The 24,137-nt window shown below is 38.0% G+C and overlaps 1 long non-coding RNA gene across 1 annotated transcript in view; it reads left to right on the top strand.

Annotated features, from left to right (window-relative positions):
• The window catches only part of LOC144209273 (uncharacterized), a 57,618-nt gene extending 35,662 nt beyond the window's left edge, over window positions 1–21,956 (top strand). The window contains exons 3-4 of the long non-coding RNA XR_013329069.1: window positions 20,113–20,150; window positions 21,838–21,956. This is a non-coding gene — a long non-coding RNA (uncharacterized LOC144209273). The remainder of the gene's footprint in view (window positions 1–20,112; window positions 20,151–21,837) is intronic.
• The last annotated feature ends 2,181 nt before the right edge of the window (window positions 21,957–24,137 follow it).

Here is a 24,137-nt window from a genome sequence, read left to right as displayed (position 1 = left end):
CAGCAGGAGACGGATCTTCCATCGGAAGTAAGGCCACCCAAATATCCCGAAGGCACTCCGGCACGGCTCTGTCGCTTTGGGTTTTCCGACGCGCTTGCCTGGAAGTGCAGAAGCAAGGCTCTCTTTGCATAAAATCCCCTTTGATTGACTGTCGACGCCTCCTTTGGAGATCACCGGAGGTAAACTACTGTATAATAGACGCTTTTCATATTGACAGCTAACCAATAAAATGAATTCTCCGCTCCGGAATTCCGGGGGTGAGTAAACAAGGATCTCCACAGAGGGCTGTTCTAATGAAATAAATAAAAGGGCCTGACAACATTAGCTTTTTTTGCAGATCACGGCGCTCTAAATGTGCGCCGCTTATGAAATATTCATTACTCTTTTGGCGCTCCCACATCGGATTCAACCCGCGTTTTTTTCACAACGATACCATTTCTTAGTCCGTATCCGGGTATTTATCAATATGCGCGTGGAATACGTAGATCGGTTTTTCCCCGGAGTGGAATATGATGACTAATGACCACTAGGGAACTATCTAGAACTCCTGGGAGTAATGTTTTAAATTCAGATCCACTATAGACTCAAAAACCAAGGCCCTTTTAGGGAAGAATTGATTGAAATATTGTGAATGGAGACATGAGGGTTTGCTTGTGTTTGGGTATTTTTTTCTTCTTCTGTGAAATTGAAAATAAAATGTGCGGGGAAGCTGAATGAATCACCTGAAAAGTATATTTTTTTCAGTCTTGGAAACGGTTGACCTGATTCGTTTTAGTCAGTGTTGCTTTTAGGTCAAAGCTTATTTTGGAAGATTTTAATCAAAATAAACATACTTACAGTTTTTCTTTGGATATTGTGGATAATATGGCATCAGTTTTTTGGTGTATCTTTTTTTTAAATGACATTTTAATATTTCTTAATACATTCCTTTACTTACTTTACTTTGTACTTTATACTTTTGACTTTAATGATGACTATGTTAATACTTTAATCATTTTTGTCTCTATATATTTCATATGTACTGTTAACAGATGCACTTTTTTATATGTATCCTATCTTGTCCTGACCCAACCTATCTGTCAAATTTTTTTAAGTCAATGTGGCCCCTCCCCCGAGCCCAAAAGTTTGCCCACCCCTACACTAAGTAGTACTCTGTGCTAATATTATACCTTAGCCCACAACCAGACACCATAACCCACCTTGCTAAGAGGACACAGTCTTAAAATCCTCAAGAACCTGATCTGGAATCTCATCTAAAAACCACATTTTTACTATTTTCAGTATTCTCTCAATTCCCAAAAGTCTCAATCTTGATCTAAGACCACCACCAGGGTCTTCTTTAACAACCACCATTACATAAACCCCCTGTTTCTACTACACAAATCCCTAACCGTTGTCCACGGGTGTTTTTTACCCGCGTTGGAGGTGTTTTTTCCAACCACCTGCTTAGATCCTCACTCACAAAAAAAGAACCTGGTGGCTTTTGTATTCCCTTTGAAGCAACATCCAAGGAGCCGCTAAATAAATGAAGGAATAAACAAGAAACAGCCAACCATGATGGCAGCCAAGTGATGCAACAACAAAGCAAGCTAACACTTGCACGCTTACTGCTTATTTGTGTGAGTTTTTCTGTGACATTGCCAGCGCTAATTAACCAGGGAAGGTGGTAACGATTGACACTCGTTTGTTTTTTCCGAACCTCGGAGGAGTTGCTGACATTTTACATCCCCGGGTTGCACCGGTTCCCGTATGTCAAAGACTATTTTATTATTTAAGGTTAGGGGGGGGGGGGGGGACAGGACACTCTACGACTGACTTGCTTGCTTTTCATTTTCTGGTTTCATTGTTTTTTTTTTTTAGATTGTACTTTGCGAAGATAGAAAGAAAAACAATCTCGAGAAGACATGATTTGATTGGTTACTCGACTCTGAGGACGAAGACCGGGTGAAGCAAATGGACTTTTCTTGAGAGGGTTTAAGTCCTTGGCCCTTGTTTTGGTCTGAGTGAGTTCTGGATCTCATATGATGTAGTCTTGAGTATAAGATTAGCTAAGAGATACACCAATGTCTTGTTTTTCCTTGGTTTTGGTCTCGGATTTGAAGTTTTAGGCTTTTTTGGCATGTTTTTTGTCTCTGAATGTTGTGTTTTCTGGAAAATATTGGTCTTGTCTTGGTCTCGGGTAATTTGGTTTGAGTACAATACTAGTGAAGAGTACTACAAGTGTCTTGATCTTTTCTGGTCATGGTCTTAGGCAAGTCTTGGTCTTGTCTTGGTCTCAGGTAATCTGGTTTGAGTACAATACTAGTGAAGAGTACTACAAGTGTCTTGATCTTTTCTGATATTGGTCTCAGGTGAGTCTTGGTCTTGGTGTTTGGGAGTTGTAGTCTTAGGATTTGGTCTAGAGGAGTTCTGATTTCAGATTTAACACTAAGCTAAGTGTAATGCCTATGTTTTTATCTTTTACTGTATTGTTTTGGTCTTGGTTCAAGTCTTGGTCTTGTTTCAGACTCTTTGAGGTATAAATTTTGGAAAATCCTGGTTTGGTAATGTGGTCTTGAGTACAACACTAGCTTAGAGTACTCCTAGTATCTAGTTCTTTCATAGTCTTGGTCTCAACTCTCAGTTAATTCTTTATTTTTTGGTTTTTGACCAATTCTAGTCTCTAGTCTTGTTTCACACTCTGTGAAGTATATGTTTTGGACAATTTTGGTCTTGTATTGCTCTCAGGTAATGTGGTTTTGAGTACAAGACTAGCTAAAAGTACCCCTAGTGTCTAGATCTTTCATAGTCTTGGTCTAAACTCTCTGGCAAGTCTTTATTTTGTGGTTTGTGCCAATTCTGGTCTCTGGTCTTGTTGTATACTCTGTGAAGTATATGTTTTGGACAATCCTGGTCTTGTATTGCTCTCAGGTAATGTGGTTTTGAGTACAAGACTAGCTAAAAGTACCCCTAGTGTCTAGATCTTTCATAGTCTTGATCTAAACTCTCTGGCAAGTCTTTATTTTGTGTTTTTTGACCAATTCTGGTCTCTGGTCTCTGGCAAAAACCGACTTTTACTGCATTAACTTCAAAAACTTTTCCACTGAAAGAGCGAAAACCAATTACCCACATCATATGTGGGCACTACACGCTTAAATACAGCCATAGTTTTCTGGCTCTGACAACAAACAACATGACCCACCATACAAATAATGATCTAGGATATTCCATCAATGCCACACGCCTTGCTTTTATCTCTCTCCAAGTGCCCGAGCATAAGCCAAATCAAGAAACAGCACCATGCACCCCCATTTTGAGATCTCTGATGCCTAATTGCACATGAGCAATGGATGATGCTCATGCGTGGAACCAGCAGATGTGCTCAGTGGCCGGAAGCGCTTCTCTTTGCGGTGGTGGTAGCGTGGGTGGGGTGGGGGGGCGTCCGTGGCGTTCTCTGGCAACCGCCGCAGGTGCCTAAAGTTGCGGGGGGGTCCACAGAAACGGCCAATAAACGTTCCCCAATGGCGTCGTCATACTCTCAAGCTACAGGCTATTATTAATCATTTAGCAGCTCAGCTTTAGCGCCCTGCACCTGTCAGCTACAACGTGCTAGCAAACGGGTCATTTTAGAAATATTTTTTTTAAAGATTTGGCCACCTAAGTCGCCATTTTATATTTACACACACACACTAATCAATTTCCAGCCACTCAGGCGCCGCCACACGAGGCAGCGCCACATTTTTTTGTTGTTGGTCTGAGCAATTTATAGCTTTGGAGCAAGACGTAGGAACAATTACATGCTGGGCTTGTAATCGAGACGTTACACCGATTTTTAGGGGCTATATCTATTACTCCTGAATGTAAAAGGGACTAAATCAGTCAATTTTTTTGATATATTTGTGTATAAGTGCCGGGAAAATGTTTTTTTTCATATGTTGTTTGTAGCTTTGACAAAGAAAACAACTGTGAGATAATATTAAAAAATATATACACTAGTGATATATCATTGATGCTAATAGTAGGTAAATTTCAGGCTTGGAACTAAAAAGCTCCAGAGCCACATGTGGCTGTTTAAAGCTTTTCTTGAGATAAATGTCAATGGCTGCTAGTGGATTAAAACTGACAAAAGTTGTGTTAGCTCATTTGTTGTAGCTCAAGTGTTTGTATGTTTACCGCCAGACTTTCGTCAAAATTAATTGGATGCCAATGGCTGCCAATAAGTGAAAGGAAATGGAGTGAGTCGGCTTTTTGCGGATTTTAGCTTGTTTTCTCAATGAGGACTGGCAGCCATCCCAGTCTAGATGAATTGGGTGTCTATCCTGGTTAACGGCTGCAAATGTCCCAATCGCCACTTAAAGTCACTTCATTTTGTAAATGTACATAATCCACCCTCTCAAAACTGAGTCCCAACTATCGTCTTGATTGGCTTGTAACGAGTTAATAGCGACAACAATGGAGTTAGCCCACTTTTGCTCGAAGTAACTCCTTCTGCAAAAGATTAGCGACGATCGTCCTAGTAGTAGTCCAAATAAATGACCGGTCTATTGTCAATAATAGCTGCCAATCGGGTAAGAATGTTGATTGGACGTTTGGTCGCCGGTCAAATGGTGACAGAGAGTTTACTGTTGAACCCAGCTTTCAAAATTATATTCATGAGAGTTAGTATAATATCTAAGTACTGTTGAATATATAAGTACTGTTGAATATATTAGTACTGTTGAATATATAAGTACTGTTGAATATCTAAGTACTGTTGAATATCTAAGTATTGTTTCATATCGAAGTACTGTTTAATATCTAAGTATTGTTTAATATCTGAGTACTGTTTAATATCTGAGTACTGTTTAATATCTGAGTACTGTTTAACATGTAAGTACTGTTTAACATGCAAGTACTGTTTAATATCAAATTACTGTTTCATATCTAAGTACTGTTTAATATCTAAGTACTGTTTCATACCTAAGTACTGTTTAATATCTAAGTACTGTTTAATATCTAAGTACTGTTTCATATCTAAGTACTGTTTCATATCTAAGTACTGTTTCATATCTAAGTACTGTTAAATATCTAAGTACTATAGACCGGCAACCAACAGACCGATGACCAAAAGGGACCAAAAGACCGGCGACCAAACATCCTCTCACGGGTAAAAAACAACCAACGGAGTCATCCAACTCCTGCACTCAGCCTACAACCAGGTACGATTCTCTACCCACCCTCCTAATCAAAACAAATTGGGCATCCATCATAGAAGTACACCACTTTAGCTCTTCCGTCATCATCCTTGGGTCAAAAACACTAACAACATAACGAACCCACTTGAATCTAAACTCCCCAAAAGTGCGGGTGTGTTCCAGCATATCTTTTCAATCCATCTTGTAGTTCTCGCTAGTATCTAGATACTGTTTCACCTCTGTACCGCTATCCATCACCTTCGGCGCAAGGTCAGACACTAACGAAGGGATCTTTTTAACCGTCGCCGGCTTATAAATTCCCGCTATCGTCACGGCAATGTTTGACGACGCCAGTCTCCGTTTCCAGTCCGTGTTTCCTTCGAAAAAAAAAGCCTGAGGGAAATCACGGCTTGCATTTTCACCCCCCACTTTAATAGGTAGAACGCCATTCGAGCATTCAGCCTCGTTCTTTGGACTGTAAACACATGTCACGGCCATTACTGCCAATATCAACAAAAAAAAGGCGATTTCATAACACGTATTTATCCCGACGCCGCCGTCACAGCACGGCATTCAAAGCGCAAACAAAGATGTCGTGTTTCATTATGGAACACCTCTTAGCTGAACGTGTTTTGTTTGCCCGCTGTAAAACCGCGCAAACGTTGACCCTTGACAATTCTGCTCCCGCACAAACACGATTTTATTCTCAACGGCGTCGTTGCTGTATGAAATGTAATGAATGGGGAGAAAAATGACTGTGCAACATGTTGGACAAACTCAAATTGCCTTTTGGCCTATGAAGGCCTATGAATACTAACTGGGAAGAGTTGGCTGTAAATCTTCAGGGTGAAAAATGCCCGATCGGTCTTCTGGTTTTGGGTTGAAAGGAGTTTATATCAGGTTGGTGGCCAATCTATTTGATTTGGGAGGGATGGGGGTCACTTGAAATGGATTGATAGTAGCCATTTTGAAATTAGGGTGTTGGAAAAGTGTACCTGTGGTTCTCTGTCAATCAGGACTTGGGTCAGAAATATGAAATATTCTTTTTAAATTCAAAATCGACATTTATTTTATCGACTTCCATCTTGTAGTGTTGGCCACAAGACCAAATTATCTAGAACCGAGACTTGATAGACAGACCAAGACTGTTGAGGGTGGATAACGACACAAGACCATACACAAAGATCAGTTTCTGACCAAGATCAAGACTTTAAGACCCAACCAAGGCTGGTTATTTCCAGATCCATCCCAAGATCGAGAGAAACAAGACTGGTTCTTAGTCTTACCGTGACTTGAAGACATCTTAGTTGTCTTCCTCCTTATGTAACAACCAGAAATTCATTTTAAATTCAAAATAGTCTTGTCCTAGAGACTTAATTATCTAGAACGAAGACTTGATTGACACCAGAACTCGAACAGACCAATACTTTTGGAGATAGATATTGACACTAAGCTAAGATCCGTTTCTGGTCCTAGTTACGAACAACACCAAGAATTTAAGACCCAACCAAGACTGGTTAGTTACAGATCCGTCCCAAGATCAAGAGAAACAAGACTAGTTCTTAGTCTTATCATGACCTAAAGACATATTAGTACTCTTCCTCCTTATGCAGGAACCAGAAATATCAAATATTCCTTGTAACTTTAAAATCAACCTTTATTTTATTGATTTCCATCTTGTTTTGTTGTCCGCAAGACTACATTATCTAGAACCAAGACTTGATAGACACCAGAACTGGAATAGACTAGGACTATTGGGGTGTATACTGACACAAGACCGTAAACTAAGATCCGTTTCTGGTCCACATTATGAACAACAACAATACTTTAAGACCGGACCAAGACTTGTTTCCATCCCAAGATCTAGAGAAACAAGACTAGTTCTTAGTCTTAACGTGACCTGAAGACATCTTAGTTGTCTTCCTCCTTATACAGGAACCAGAAACTCAAGACTTCCTTAAAGTACTTCCAAATTAAATATATATCTTTTACTACACAGATTTTTTTCCCATTCTCAACAAAAAACTGAAAAATCCCAAGGTCGCCCGCAGTAAGGTGGCGCCACCTCAAAGCAAAATATTTACCGATTCAATAAATAACCTCACCACCAATTTATCCCCTCCCTTTTATCGAGGTTAATAGTTTCCCGACAGAAACACCATTAAATTAATTAAAAACAAAATAAATCCACTTGCATAACATAGACTAAATTCCCCCAAAAATATATTTACAGGTAACTTAATCACATTCTCAAAGAAGTAGAATTAAAAATAAGCAATTAAGCCGGCAGTGAGAGCTTTAATATGGGATGGAAATGACATAAAATGGCGACAAGTAAGCGGGTTGTCGGTGCAAACGACTTTGCCGAATACCATTCATCAAGTGCTAAGACGATGTCGGGTTTCTAAATTCAAACAGCATTAATCCTAGATAGCGCTACACATAGCAGGCAAAAAAAATCAATAATGGCAATAATAAGTCATCTATCTGGAAGCCATCCAAATCCTGACTGGCTAATTATGCTTCCCTCATGAATATGCCTCCAGGTTTTTAAACGGTAGAAGAAGAAGAAGAAGAAGAAGAGCACGGCGGGGGATGGAAAGGGAGGGCAACAATAGCGCCGTCGCTCATCCGAATAGCTTTTTTTTCGCTCGCTTGTCCCGGCTCTCCATCACGAAGACGTCACCCCGCCGGGGGGGACGGTTGCCGGACGCCAATGTGACACCGGCGCGTTTTATCAGGCGTAGACGGCGAGAGGTTTTGAGTGAATGCGTGACCGGACTAGGTGGAATTTCAACCATGTTTTATGGGTGATGGATTGGATTAATGCTTCCAGTTGTCTTACATCATCGGTGTTGTAATCAATGAAGGGTGGTTGAATTGAACTTATGGCTTATACGGAGTGATAAAGTGGTTTGAGGGTTTAAAGTTGAAACTGAGAAGTTGGCAGGTTTTAAAGGACCAATGGGGTGGTTCACCTTGAGGTTTATAAATAAGGTCAGGGTTGTTTTTTGGAGACCAGAATGAGGATAAAGTAGATTCTAGTGAGGTTTGGAAAGGGGTGGGTTAACTTTTGGGCCCGGGGGAGGGGCATATTGACTTTTAAAATGTGACAGATGGGCGGGGTCAGTACAAGATAGGATACATATAAAAAAGTGCATCCGTTAACAGTACATATGAAACATAAACTGGGAAAAAAGGACTAAAGTATTAACATAATCATCATTCAAGTCAAAAGTATAAAGTACAAAGTAAAGTATGTAAAGGAATGTATTAAGAAATATTAAAATGTCATTTAAAAAAGATGGAGGGGCTGTAAAACAGTAAAAACTAATGAGTGGACACAGCTACTGCCACGGGCTTCTGCGTGACAGCGCCATCTTGGGGAATAAAACATTTGGACAACGTCAGTGGGCCGGATTACAATGCCTAGCGGGTCGTATGTGGCCCGCGGGCCGTAGTTTGCCACCAATGGAAGTATATCTACAGAGATGACTATTTTTCAATTGTGACTTTAGTGTAAAATTTTAACGAGGTTTTAGGAGAATGTTGAATCCGACTTTAATACAGATTCAGGTTTTTCTAAGTTTTTTTAGTTTGTGGTTTTCCAGCAATCGTTTCAGTTAGTTGAACATGTTTTTTCTCACTGCGACTCGGTTAGTTTTCTCTCTTCGGAAATTGTTCTGCGAGAGCACTCTAACCTAATTCCATCCTTTAAGATAAGTTTCCCCTTAACATTAATCCCCAGTTGGCCAAAAAAAAAAGCTCCCGTCCCAGAAGTTTGATCCCTCAGGGTCGGATGCCCAAATTGCACCCAGCCTGGCAAAATGACAAGAAATAATAAGCAGAGCGGCTCCTATCCGGGTATTCCCAAGTCATCGACCAGCTTTTTGCACCGTTGCTGGAATCCGTCCGCCATCTATAAAATATCAACGGTAACTGCCGAGTTTGAATCCGGCTTGAAGGACCAATAAAATGTCAGGTTTGCCATTTTATATTGCCAAAAAAGACAATCTTCTGGAATTTCCACTTTTAAGGGTTAGGGTTAGGGGTTGGGAGGTGCCCGGACGTTTAGTCGCCGGTCTTTTGGTCACTGGCTTTTTGGTTGTTAAAACGAGCTCTCAAAATATATATTCATGAGAGAATTTAATATCTAAGAGAGAGAGTTTAATATCTAAGTACTGTTTAATATCTAAGTACTGTTTAATATCGAATTACTGTTGAAAAAAGTAAATATTTAGATATTAAACCCTCTCATGAATATAATTTTGAGAGCTGGTTCCAACTGTACTTAGATATTAAACAGTACTTAGATATTAAACAGTACTTAGATATTAAACAGTACTTAGGTATTAAACTGTACTTAGATATTAAACAGTACTTGGGTATTAAACAGTACTTAGATATTAAACAGTACTTAGATTCTAAACAGTACTTAGATATTAAACAGTACTTAGGTATTAAACAGTACTTAGATATTAAACAGTATTTAGATAGTAAACAGTACTTAGATATGAAACATTACTTAGATTTGAAACAGTACTTAGATTCTAAACAGTACTTAGATATTAAACAGTACTTAGATATTAAACAGTACTTAGATCTGAAACGGTACTTAGATTCTCAACAGTACTTAGATATTAAACAGTACTTGGATATTAAACAGTACTTGGATATTAAACATCACTGAAATATTAAACAGTACTTAGATATTAAACAGCCGTTAGATATTAAACTCTCTCATAAATATAATTTTGAGAGCTGGTTTCAACAGGGTTAAGGGTTAAGGTTAGGTGTAACACATTTTTCTAAAGTTTTATTAAATTTAAAGACAAACAAAACAAGTTAAATAGCGCAGCAAAACATTGCAAGAAAATCTACAATACAATGACATAAAATACTATCCAGTAACTACACACTATAGTTGTCAAATAAACATTTGGAGTGGACTCGACCCCATTTCACTTGACTCGCCCTCCCCCTTAGCGCCCGCCACTCGATGATATTATATCGTCGGTGAGGCCGATTCCGCCTCGTCTCAGTTGGGAGAACAATGATAACGCCGGAGCCGCGCTACAACTAACCTTTTGTAAAGGTCGCGTATAATCATGAAAAAGGTTCAGCCGTGACTTAATGGAAATGGTTCACATGGGGGTCTGGGGAGGGGGGGGGGGTCTTGGCGTTAGCGTGTTAGCTAGAGCTTGGCACGGAACAACGGGAAAAAACACTCATCCATCAGAGTGCTTGCTGACTTCATATCGCTTTAATAAGACACAACATATGCGGTAAAGATCCAAGATGGCGCCGCACGTGGAAGCCAGTTGCAGTAGCTGTGTCCACTCTTATTTGTTTATTACTTTAATGTTTCTTAATACATTCCTTTACTTACTTTACTTTGTACTTACTACTTTTTACTTTACGCTTACCAGCAATGGAGTCAAGGAGTTCTACCCTGCTGTTGTTTCCTTTAGTTTCAGAGTACTGAGTAACTGTACAGATAAGCTTGGAAGAGCATATTTTCCTCAATCACAATCTGCAGGAGTTACCCATCTTGTGGCAGACTTTTTGTGTGTGGTTCTAGTTTTTGTCCAACTTTACAACATCTTTTTGAGTCCGTTTTAGCTACTACAACCAAAATGGCGCTGTTTAAACTCTGTCCACTCTTGCCCGTTTTGTGTTTTTTACTATTTTTATGGTTTAATTATTTGATGATTCCATTTACAGGGTGACCCAAAAAGATATGTCCCCTTGAAAATTTCTATTTTGTACACTTTGGTATGATTTTGTCACAAAATAGATCTCCAGGGAGAATATCTTTTGCTAATTTGTCCAAGACATTTTTGGGGCAATTATAGCTGAAAATGATCATTCATCCATATGTCCACCTTTCACGTCCTGCAACAGAAACGCCATTCGTTAAAAAATGGATTTTTTATTGATTACAATATGTTTACGCATCTTTTTGGGTCACCCTGTACTTTGATTTGCTTTTCTGTGTCTGTATTCTCACCCTCTTGCTACTACAATAATATAATTTCCCAAATATGGGATGAATAAAGTTATCCAATCCAAAAAAACACGTAGTAAAGTACAAATACGGAGGCACAGTGGCTCCTAGTGTCCGGGTTCGATACCGGACACAAGCCAAAACTAGATCCAGACTTTTTTAGAAGACGAAAAGCCAGACAAGAATGATACCCGAAGTCATAATAATCTCCATACTCAATATATGATAATCCTCCCATGGTTGGTGTATTCATTTTTTTTACAGCTCCGCCATTTCTATTCCATTTTGAATCACACATCCCACAGCCACCGGTTGTCATGGCGGTGGTGAAGATTAGCGCAACAAGTCTTAACAAAAGTAACGTTCCTCCGGCACAGTCAAATGCCAGCGAATATTTTTACCTCTCGCACTTGCAGCGGCGCTCGTGGGAAATGTTCTTTTCTTATCACGCTTACGAGAACACGCTACTGATATTGCGTTTGTTGTGCAATCTGTTTTGTGGCGGAAAGAAGCCCCAAAAATAATCCTTTTCTTGCCTTTTCATTTTGCTTCTTACGCAATTGCGGCTCGCCGTGTTTACGGCGCCGAACGCTAGTTGTCTGAGGAGGAAAAACGAAGTACTTTTATATCCGATATGCTAATTCTGACCTTATTTGACTTCCCGATGTGGACTCAACAAGTACTTTGTGGCAGGGGTACTTGCTAATATTTGTAGCTACCAGGAGGGTTAGTCTCTTTGGTGTAAAGGGAATTATTCCGGAATAAGAGTTGGATGTCACCACTGCTCCACAAAGCTCATTTATGCTCTTTGGATGTATGAAAACATTAGAGATGAACCCTCAGGCAATGTTTGTTTTCAGTACAATTTAAGCCAGAGTGTGTTTTTTTGTGTTTTCTCCCTCCTTCAGTGGAATATTTAATCAACTTGAGTTCAGGTTGTGTTAAGAAGGGATAATGTGGGAGATGGTACTTCTAGGGTTGGGTAAATTGGGGGATGAATTATAGTTACGGTGCACATTTTTTAATAGAACTCCATGAGGTGCAGTTTTATTTACATGAGAAATAGATTTGTAGTCGTAGTATTAGCAGTGGTAGTGGTGGTAATGGTGGTGGTAAGAGTGGTAGTAGTGGTGGTGGTAGGTAGTAGTGGTGGTGGAAATAATTGTGGTAGTAGTAGTAGTGGTGGTGGTATTAGTAGTTGTGGTGGTAATGGTGGTAGTAGTAGTGGTAGTAGTAGTGGTGGTGGTAGTAGTAGTAGTGGTGGTGGTGGTAGTAGTAGTAGTGGTGGTGGTAGTAGTGGTGGTGGTGGTGGTGGTGGTAGTAGTAGTGGTTGTGGTAGTAGTAGTGCTACTTGGAGTCGTAGTTGGTGGAGTAGTAGCACTAGGAGGATAAGTAGTAGTATTATGAGTAGTACTAGGGGTAGTAGAGGTAGCAGTAGGGGTAGTATTGGTAGGAGAGGTAGCAGTGGTAGTAGTATGGGTAGTAGTGGTAGTAGTGGGGGTAGTACTAGTAGTAGTAGGGGTAGTTGTGGCAGAAGTAGGGGTAGTTGTGACAGTAGCAGTGGTGGTGGATGTGGTAGTAGTAGTGGTAGGAGTAGTGTTGGTAGTAGTATGAGTAGTAATGGTAGTCAAGTAAATGAAGCTGTTGTAATAGTAATAGTAGTACTTGTTATACATCAACTAGATGGAGCTGTAGTAAGAGTAATTTCATACAATGATTTAGCATGTATAAGGCAGACTGGACTATAAGGCGCACTGCCAGCTTTTAAGAAAATTCCAATCTTTTAGTTGCACCTCATAGTTTAGAAAATGTGCTACTTTGGTGGTCCTGATCTGGAACCTCCAGCCACTCCTTTGACACGGGTGAGCAAAGGTGTGGTCCTTTTAGCCCAAACAGAGCACAAGGAGTACCCCAAGCAAACAAATGCAGATGGACATTTTCAGCCAATTATTACCCCAGGTTCAAGTGCATATGGAAGCCTCACCCGGAGCACGACTCCCGCACACTTGAAAAAGAAAGCCCACCCCCCGATACAATAAAGGCGCAGAAAATGTAATCGCCGTTGCCAGATTGAGTCCAAAGAATTCTCCATCTGTTTTTGTCCTCCGCCACGTTACATTTTGTCAGGTGGACAAAGTTGTCAATCACAACGGCGGCAAAGCTATTTTACGTGGTCAATAGGACGGAGGACGACTGTTGGCTCCTTCAATAGAAAAAGCCAGAGATTAAATTGGGCCAAGCAGAGAGGAAAGGTAATTTCCCAGCCTGATGTATTGACACTAAGACTCGATCATCTGCCGCATTGTATTTCTGATCTGCTCCCAGAAAGACGCTGCCGTCCCTCCGACTCAATTCCGTGGGAATGGCTTCTCCTTCCGTTTCCATAATGAGAAGCTAGCGAAGATTAGCCAGGTGTTTGCGTGTATTAAAACACAAATTCCTGTTCAGACTGGGTTGAATAATGCATTTTTGAATCAACATTTAAATGACTGGCTTTTGTAAGCTCGTGGGATTTACCCGGCAACTGGGTTTTTGGGGTATTTTATGCCAATCGGGCGATTGGACGCCGAATGGCTGGAATTAAAGTCTCAGAGGATCGATAATGAAGTCGGGGTGGGATTATTTAGGGTGTTTATTTAAAAAAATGGACATTTGGTGTAGCGATTGTTCTGTGATGGACATTTAATCCTTGCTTTTCTACTATAGACAGTTGATAATGTCCAATTGGGCCAAATGGGATCTAAATATATTCCGGTTTAGTAGACAAATCGATTAAATTATCTTAGTTGAGTTTATAACCTTAGTGACTTTTGACCTTAAATTGTAACCCATTGGCTACTATGTGGCCTTTTCATCCTTATTTAATTTATTATAAATAAATATTTAGTTAAATTTCAGATACAAAAAATGTGGAGAACACTAAATATTATGTTATTAGATTTAGCAAAAATAATATATATATTATATATTTATTTAAATTGTTTTCTTATGTAAAAAAATCAGATAATGTTACATTATTTTCTTTTAGTTTTTTTATTACGAAGAGGAAAAATAATACATATGTTTAAAAAAATATTGAAAAAATACTAAGCAAATATGTGAAAAAAATGTGTTTTTATTTAAATTTATTTTTTAATTAAAAACGATTTAGTGGATTATTTTTAAAGGGAAAAACATTATATATTCTTCATTTGATTGATATGATAAAACTATGAAGGTATTACACTGTTTACTACATTGTGGTTTGTATTTTTAGTATTAGTACATAGTATATTATAAAAAAATATTGTAAATATATATATAAATATAAAAAATGTAAATAGTAAAGTAAAAAAATTTTTTTAGTAATGTATATATATATTTTTTTAGCTAGGTCTACATTGTCTTCTGTGTCTTTTATGCTACTGCAACCAAAAAATATCGCAAATACTGTACGAAATAAAGTTCTAATCTAATCAAATCATATTACAAAACACATAAACACACACCCAATCATAGAGTCCAATCATAATTCTCGTTTTTCCTCGTCTAAGCATTAAAAAATGCGAACAAGCTCCACAAAAAACTCAGTCTTGAAGCCTTTTGCTGTGTAAGGGTTAAAGATGGCCCCTTAAGTATTCCCATCATGAATATTCCATCAAAAGTGTCCAGAAAATACGCGGCGACAAGCTTTTAAATAGTAAAACTTGCAAGCGGAGCATGTTGAGTCAAAGGCTGTTTTAATCTATTCTGTTTCCAATAGGTGAACAAAAGTATCACCACTGTACTCTATTACTGTCGGCCATTTAATGATCAGCGTGTCAGCATTTCCGTTCAAAGGCGACTCGTCTCATCCTCTTATTTCAATTCCCTTCAACTCCAAAATGGATCTTCCTCACGTCTATCCAAAAAAAGCGTTACTGGATCCGGACTAGGATTTTTAATGGAGGACGTAAAACTAAGTAAAAGTTCTGTTTTACATGTTTAATTATGTAATAAAGGACAGTATATATTGATGAACATATTCATGGTAATCAACATATATATATGTAAATATGCTAAGTTGTAGCGAAAGGCTAATTTCCATCTTTAGTCCCTTGTGTAGGTTGAAGATAAACGATGACATAATATACAAATTTTGTTGGTCTAAAAGCTTTAAGATGATTGGCCGAGAGTTTCAGAAACAAGACTTGACATATGCTAATTGATATTGAGTTCAAGTTATGTGAATCTATTGTTTTTGGAAGGGAACTACACAGTCACCTATGGAGCCAGCCATTGTTGATGTATTGGATTTTTTTTGGTACAAAATCTTGTAGTGGAGGCGGAGCTTTATGTTGGATGATTTTGTGAACTTAGGTGGTATATTTAATAGTATTATTGCAGTTCAGGTGTTCGGTTTTTAAAAAAAAAATATTACCTAGTCACCTATGGAGCCAGCCATTGTAGATGTATTGGATTTTTTTGGTACAAAATCTTGAAGTGGAGACGGAGCTTTGTGTTGGAAGATTTTGTAAATTTAGGTGATATATTTAACAGTATCATTGCACTTCATTTATTTTCAAAAAAGTATCACTTAGTCACCTATAGAGCCAGCCATTGTTAATGTATTGGATTTTTTTGGTACAAAATCTTGTAGTGGAGGTGGAGCTTTATGTTGGATGATTTTATGAACGTAGGTGGTATATTTAATAGTACTCTCATGAATATATTTTTAAGAGCTGGTTTCAACAGTAAACACTCTGTCGACCAAATGTCCGGCGGCCAAACGTCCGAGCACCACTTTAGCCAAACTAACCCGAAAAATCCACCCAAAACCCTTTAAAACCGTACCCTTGTACCAAAATCTCACCAAAATTTAACATCAAACCTGAATCACTACATGTTAGCATCTCATTCACATCCCGATCTTTTCTCTCGCTACAACCGGCCAATCAACATCCGACTTTTTTAAAGGCGCACCTGCACGAAACAAACACTCACCGCGGCGCGAGGTGTCCCCGCCGAGCCTTCCGCCGCGCCTGCCGCTCGCGCTCAATTGGAAGCAGGTGCGGCGTAAAGACCTAATCACATTTGCGGCTCATTACCCGGCGACTGTGTGCACATATTTGCCTCTCGGTGTCCTTATTAATCAAGCGCGGTCGACCCCGAGCGCTCCCCGCCACTTTTCCGCGCGACTTGCTACGAGCAACAGTGGGTTTTTTCGGGCGAGCTGATGAGACCACCTGCCGCCGCACCTGCGACGCCGACGCTCATCATCCCTCACTTGACCTCGGAGCGCCGACCCAACCCGACGAGTGCTTTTTCCCGACGCTTGATTGTTGCGGTACTTTAGCGCAAATCAAAGCTGTCGAGTGTTTTTGCTGTTCAGACGCCGGCCGTTCATGTTTAGCTACTAACACGGGATAAAAAATAAATATATATATATATATATAATAATACAGCTGATTTACTTTTGATTTTTCATTTTGGTTTTTGTGAGGTAATCACTTTGGACACCATTTTTTTCGGGGTGCTGTAATTTTTGCTACTATATAATAAATTTTTGATGCATTTAGTGTACTCGACAAATTATTGAGGAAATCAGGGTTAAAATGTTAATGTTTGAAATATAATTTCTTTATTTTTCTATTTTTTTGCAAAATGTTGCTTCATTTATTCCATTTTCAAAGTGTATTTTTTAAATAATAGACATTTTGGATATATTTTTGGTATAGATATAGTATATATAAGATTAGTAAGACTCTGTAATGTTGTTAAATTTTTTGACAGATTATTTTTATAGTCCTTATTTTAATTTTTTTAAGCATAACCTCAATTTTTTTAATTATTTTTTAACAGAAACAGAAAACTACAAATATTTAATCTATAGGATTTTATCGACCAATAATGTTTTTTACCAGATTATTTTTATCGTCCTTATTTTCATTTTTTTGAGCATAACCTCCATTTTTTAAATTAGTTTTTAACAGAAACAAAAAAATACAAATATTAAATCTGTAGGATTTTATCGACCAATAATGTTTTTTACCAGATTATTTTTATAGTCCTTATTTTAATTTTTTAAGCATAACCTCAATTTTTTAAATTAATTTTTCACAGAAACAGAAAAAATACATACTTTATCACTAGTATATAATCAACCAATAATATTAATTAATACATCAAGATAATACAGCCAAAAAAGTAACTATATATATATTATGGATTTTATATTTATACATACACAAAATCACCAAAATTGATAGTCGCCAATACATTATTTTTAAATAACAAAAATGTCTCTATATATTACTTTTATATATACTATACTATACTATATTCCATTTCCCCTCACCTGAAACTAATGTAATACATTCAGTGCACTAGATCATCTAAAAACGAATAAATATATTTCTTATCAATCCCACAGAATGTCGATGTATAAAACACCGATTCCACTTTAGCAAACCGAGGTCAAAGGTCACATAGGTCCAAAAACAAATTTCCGACAGTGATCTCTCCTTTGAAAATACTCTTCTACTTTATTCCGATAAAGTCAGATTGACGCAGTATTCCAACCTCCCCCGCTTTTGATATCACTTTGAATTTCCCGGAGTTTAATTACAAATATGAGCGCCATCCAAATGGAAATCTTCGCCTTTGAATTCGCGGACAACGTACCACGATACGCCAAATTCGGAGATAAAAAATATATACATTTTTTTCCAGATTAGCAGGATAGGATGAGCATCTTTGCATGTAAGCATTCTGGTTTAGTCCTGCTAGGGTTTTTCTTTGTATTGTCACCATTTTATCTGGCAACGTAGACCCCTGGATCCCTCCCCCGCCCCCCCGGTACCACCCTGGGGACCCATCCCATAACTGGGACAGCAAACCGGACAAAATATGAGCGCAAAAGCATAAATATTTCATGGCGGGTTCACGGATTGCCGGCCTAAACCCGAAATAACAATCGGAATAGCAAAAGAAAAGGTGCTGTTTTCATTTGTTGTCGGTTCATATAGAATTTATTTGTTAGATTTATTTGTTTTTTATTTGTGGTTTGCAGATTGCACGTCAATGAAGTTTTTAATTTTCATTTTTTGCTCAATTTTTGTAGTCTTACAATTCCAGTCAAAAAGTTTTGATACGTTTCTCATTGGCGAAACATACTTTTTCCCAACATGAGTATATTTTCCTCTTATTAACCAAGACGTTGACATTAGCATCCACAGAAGTCAAACTGCTACATATTAGCATTTTGTAAATTTCCGTGATTGACTTCTCCGACCTCCGAGGACGATGTTAGCCTCGCTACCGGTTTGCCACTTAAATTGTGATCACATTATCGACATTTGTGTTTCCCCTTACCTCGACTACACCCTTTCAGATTCAGCCTCAACACCAACACGTCATATTTGAGTTTTTACGCGCTAGCCATCTGTAAAGCGAGATTTTCAGGGGAAGGTGAACAAAACAAACAGGACTACAGTCTTGGACAAACATGAATATTTCATGGCGGGATCACGGCTGGAAAGAAATCATCACTGTAGCCGAGAAAGGTTACGCTTTGTTTTTTGGGGCGCTGGCTTTTCATCCCTTGAAAAAGATTTAGCTTGCTGTCTTCAGAGGGTTCTTTTGCGCTTAAATTTTTATCGGATTATCGACAAAATACAAACAAGGATCGTTTTTTAAGTTTTATACAAACACAAGATGACCGACAAAGTATAAAATGCCCACTTGTTTATATTCTATAGTCAAGACAACCTTTTTGGGGGATTGGTTAAGTGGTTAGGGCATCTGGCTCGCAGTCCTAGGGCCAAGGGTTTGATCCCAAGCTGTTTAAACACTATAAATTTGCGACTTACTATGATTGGTTGTCCTCTTTCTCATTGGGCCTTGTGATTGGCTGGCCATTGACTCAGAGTGTCCATTGCCTGGTGCCTGAAGTCAGCTGGGATAGGCTCCAGCACCCTCTGCAACCCTGGTGTGGATAAGCAGTTCAGAAAATGAATGAAATACAGAGTGTACCACTGCCAACCACTGAATGGATGTGTAATTACACTTTTTATAATCAAAACAAGTATATTTTATCTAAATTAGATCATATTTGAGAAGTGCTAGTCTACTACATTACCCAGCATCCTTTTCTCCTCCGGGGGGCCGGGCCCCCTTGCCCTCATCAACTATGAACGGCCCTGGCACATATTGCATAGAAAATTACTCTGATGCTTTTTTTTTAAATGTTCCATATTTTAGGAATACACAACATCGAATACTATACGTTTTTAACCTCTTTAAATAATTGGAAAATAATTTTTGACTCATTTGCAAAAAGTTATACCGTTAATTAGTACTGCCGCATCTCGATGACGTCACGACCCCGTGGCGTTTTTACACATGAAAACACGTTTATTTCAGTGAGTAGATCGCTATAAAACATCATTTAAAGTACTAATATATGCATATAGAATATCGATTTTTGCTCATATTATATTTGCTTCGATCGATCTTGCGATTGGAGCGGACAGTTTGTAGAAATGTTTGACGATGGTCCGTGTAAATATCCGGCGTTCGTTTAATTCTTCTCATTTTGCACAACAGAATTGTTCATAAAGAGGCTAGTTCTGTTATTATATGAAGATCGAGGGTTTAATCATCTCTATTTATTCGTCAAAAGCGATGTTTAAAGACGTGGCGATCCTCTGTTGATTATTATTATCTCAGGTGCATCTGCAAAATATTAATGATATTAATATTTTTCCGTTAATTTGTTTGTTTGTTGTTTTTGTGCACTTCCCTACTTATTTATATATGAACTATTGTTATTATTCATTGATTATCAATGTGTTGTTGTTTTTGTGCACTTTGTGATGAGGCTTTAAACCTCCTCCTCCTTGTATAATGACAATAATGCATTCAAATCAATACATTTTTCTTATAAATTCAGCCATATAATTCATATTTTCCATTTTATTTTTCTCTTTGCAGAACTGTCCTCCTCTGACATCACTCCACTCCTTAAAAATGTAAGAAAACTACTTTAATTTGCTGTATTCATTCAAAAAAAATCATTGAACTACTTCATTAAAATAATTGTGCCAATATTGTACATGTCCTATATGATTTATGCAAAGAAATATACAGTACAGAAGCCATCTTGTCATATTATCATGACTGAATAGCAATCATCACCACTGACATGACTGAATAGCAACTAATGATATATTTATTCATCTGTATTCTGTATATTTGTAAACTGACAGCACGTCTGAATACAAAATACAACATCTACTTTGCGAAAGTACAGACTTGGGGTACCACAGGGGTCAATTCTAGGTCCTCTGGTCTTCAGTCTTTCCATAAATGATCTGCCAAGAAGCTGTCCTCCTTCAGTATACAAAGTACAACAACTTCTTTGTGGAATAGCAGTCTTAGAGTTCCACAGGGTCAATTCTAGGTCCACAATCCTTCAGAATAAAAGTCTTGGGGTACCACAGGGGTCAATTCTAGGTCTTCTGGTCTTCGGTCTTTCCATAAATGATCTACCAAGAAGCTTTTGTCCTTTGGTATACAAAATACAACATATACTTTGTGGAATAACAGTCTTGGGGCACCACAGGGGTCAATTCTAGGTCCAAAACACATCTGAATAACAGTTTTGGAGTACCACAGGGTTCAATTCTAGGTCCTCTGGTCTTCAATCCTTCCATAAATGATCTGCCAAGCTGTTGTCCTTCGATTTTCACCTGCCAAATGTCCATGCAAAAGACAAAAAACTCACAAATGCTATGACAAACGTAAATAAATGGCTTAAAAAATCCTAATGATACTTAAACATATCTGAAACTGTAACTATTTCTCAAAAAGCAACAACAAAACAAGTAACAACCCCAACCTTCTTGTCCAAAGTAAAGCAAACAATGCCATCCAATAATATCACCCTTCAGTCTCAACTTGTCTTTAAACAACAGTCAAAAAACACTCAAAATAATTCAATAAATCAAACTAAAACTCCAAAAAAGCAACCATACAAATTGCAATCTGTCTTTTCCCAATACAAATGAATACTGCATTATTTACAATATCGGATTATCATCTCCACATATTTCTTTACTCTCATAAAATGTACATACATTTTTTTTAATGTATATGTATATTCCTCTAGTGAAAGCAAACAAGTTCCACCTGAAAACGACCGCGACCCCAAGCTCGGCAGGGGCTCATTCTTATTCAAATTACACTGCGCGCCAGCTCATAAACACGGCATTAGATCATGCAAATGAGCGGCCGCCGTCTATTCTCGGCTAATTCCTTTTGGGAGACGTTTCCATATCAAGAAAACGAAAAGAAAAAAAAAGGAAAACGTAGAGGCTATCACCAAGGCTGTTGTCTTAATATGAGGCAGCTAAAGTGAATAATCATCTCTCCATTTGATGATCAATCAGTCATCGGCGTGCACTTCATTATGGCTTTCATGCCTTATTAAACGGGGAAGACATTTGACTCTAGTCGGGTGTCTCTTTATAAAGAAAGATGGATAAATAAATAGAAGTTAGGCTAAAGGTGATAGACGATTTTTATCGGGTGGTAGAAATTGTTTTTGTCGAAAATGGTGAATGAGTTCAGGTAAAATATATAAAATTTAGCACCATATAGAAATGTTTTTGTCTTATTTTGGTTTTTGTATTCATTTTCCATGTTGTTTTTTCTTAGGGGGTGCTGGAGCCTTGCTTGCATACTAAGATGCAATTGAGAGAGATCAAGGGAGTTTGGAGGAAAAGTGCGGTACCCGAAAAAACAACAATGCGAGACGGGAGAACCTGTAATCTCAAATGACAAGGTTAGAATCCATTTTGCTTCATATTTAATCTAAAAAGTAGTGTTTATTATTTGTATTTGACTAAATTTTAATATTTTTTTTTACAAATTAGTCTCAAAACCGTTTTTGGGGGCTCTGGTTCTAGACCTTTGCCATTTTGGTTCATTTTTAATCCAAAAATCAGATTTTTATTGTTTGTATTTTACGAAATTGTATTATTTTTTTTACAATTTGTTCTCAAAACAAAGATACACCCTCAGTCAAAAATTCCCAAACTCTAATCAGGACCGGTAAGTCCCCAAAAAACATATTTAGATGCATACAGTTTTTGGGGGGCTCTGGTTCTAGACCTCTCCTCAAAATCCCACTTTTACAAGGTCTTACAGTCTAATTAAACAATAAAAAATAATATATTATCAATCACGACTCACACTGATCCATTGCTATTGAAATTGTACCAAAAACACCCCCAAAAATTTTGATTTTTGTTTATTTTCTATAGAAAGAAATGAACTATAGGTTGTCAGAAAAGTCCATTGTACTACCCACACGTCATATAGTATAAAACTATACCATAATAATAAGAAAGCACAACCTAACTGATTTTCCGGTGCACTTTTCAAGCAAAAAATACATTTTTATGGTTCATTCCGTGCTGATGGAAAACATTTTGCAAGCATTTCAACCTCACTTTGACTGTTTTGTTACCCATCTAAATGATTTGTTACATCATCGGTCGCAAATATACGACATCCCAGAATCCTCCTGGATCGGATATTTCCCCAAAATAGACCCCATAAATAAACAGCTGATTTTCGGCGAGCATTTATGGGTGAATTTCGGCGTCCGGGTTGAGGAAATTGAACATTTTTAGAGCGTTATGAATAAAACATATCTGGACCGCCTGTAAATGTAGAAGTTGGGAATGTTTGATTGACATTATATTGTAAATCAGACTGTAGCGGTGGAGCTATTTAGCTTCGGAATATAAACAAGACGTAGTGTGAAGTGTGTATGGGGTAAATAAATGCAAATGAGATGTAAATGGCTTGAAGAAAATGTTCCGTTCTAATAACATTCCCATTGTAGACGCACGGAATGGCTACATGTGATCAAAAAATAATGTACTTGCGGCTCATTGGTCAAGGTCACCATTGGAATTGCGGTGTCTGTTTGTATGTATGAGACGGATCATTATGTAGCGTGAGGACATTTTATGGGAATGGACTAAACGAGGATGCTAAATGTGTCGGGGTAATGAGAAGGAATTGTCCACGTAGGGAAGATTTTTTGCTCGTTCTTGGCGATAGTTTAAGACTTGAGGTGCTTAAAAATGGAGGAAAACGATAGTATTTTTTCGGAATGTAAGAAATGTAGTATTAAAATTTGAGGGTTCTTATATTTTAAAAGGTATAGCTTTATTGTAGTCATGATTTTGAAATATTATGATTTAATGACATTCATTTTTCAGTACTCCTTATGCTATGTGTGTCAAAGTGGAGGCCCGGGGGCTGAATTTGGTCCGCCATATCATTTTGTGTGGCCCGGGAAAGTAACTTTTAGTTTTAGGATCAAATTAAAATACAGACTATAGATGAATATTACATTTCCTGATTTTCCTCCTATTAAGCAATAATTGTATTTTTTTTTATTCTGTTTTTTTCAGTTTTAAGTTCATAAATCATTTTGTAAAATCTAAAAAAATATCTAAAAAAAATGCTCAAATAAACATTGTTTTAGACCTATAAAAACTGAATATTCAAGTCTTTAAATCCAGTTCTTTTAATCCATTTATATAAAAAAAATCTAAATAGTATATCTAAAATATTCCAGTTGAAATTAAAGCAGCCCGCAAACCAACCAGGGCCGGATTAAAAGACCTAGTGGGCCAGATATGGCCCACAGACCGTAGTTTGCCCATATCTGGCTTATCATCCTGCCAAGCTTCAAACACAATTCCTACACGCTGTATTTCCTAACACGGATCTAACGCCGTAAATATTCCATCACAGTCCCATTTCCTTTGCCATCCTCTTCCTCTACCCCGGATAAAGAAAGTATCAGTCAACGTGAATGAGTGCGATGAAGACAAATAATCAGAGCCCTTCATTAAAATGCGGCGCGCCACCGCTCCCAATGTAAACAAACTGTAAAGCGCAGGCGGGGGTCGATCCGACGCCGATGTTGACTTTGC

The sequence above is a fragment of the Stigmatopora nigra genome, chromosome 16 (genome assembly GCF_051989575.1).
Source record: "Stigmatopora nigra isolate UIUO_SnigA chromosome 16, RoL_Snig_1.1, whole genome shotgun sequence".
NCBI lineage: Eukaryota > Metazoa > Chordata > Actinopteri > Syngnathiformes > Syngnathidae > Stigmatopora > Stigmatopora nigra.
Note: the sequence above shows the minus strand (reverse complement) of the source record. Positions and strands in the feature narration are given on the sequence as shown.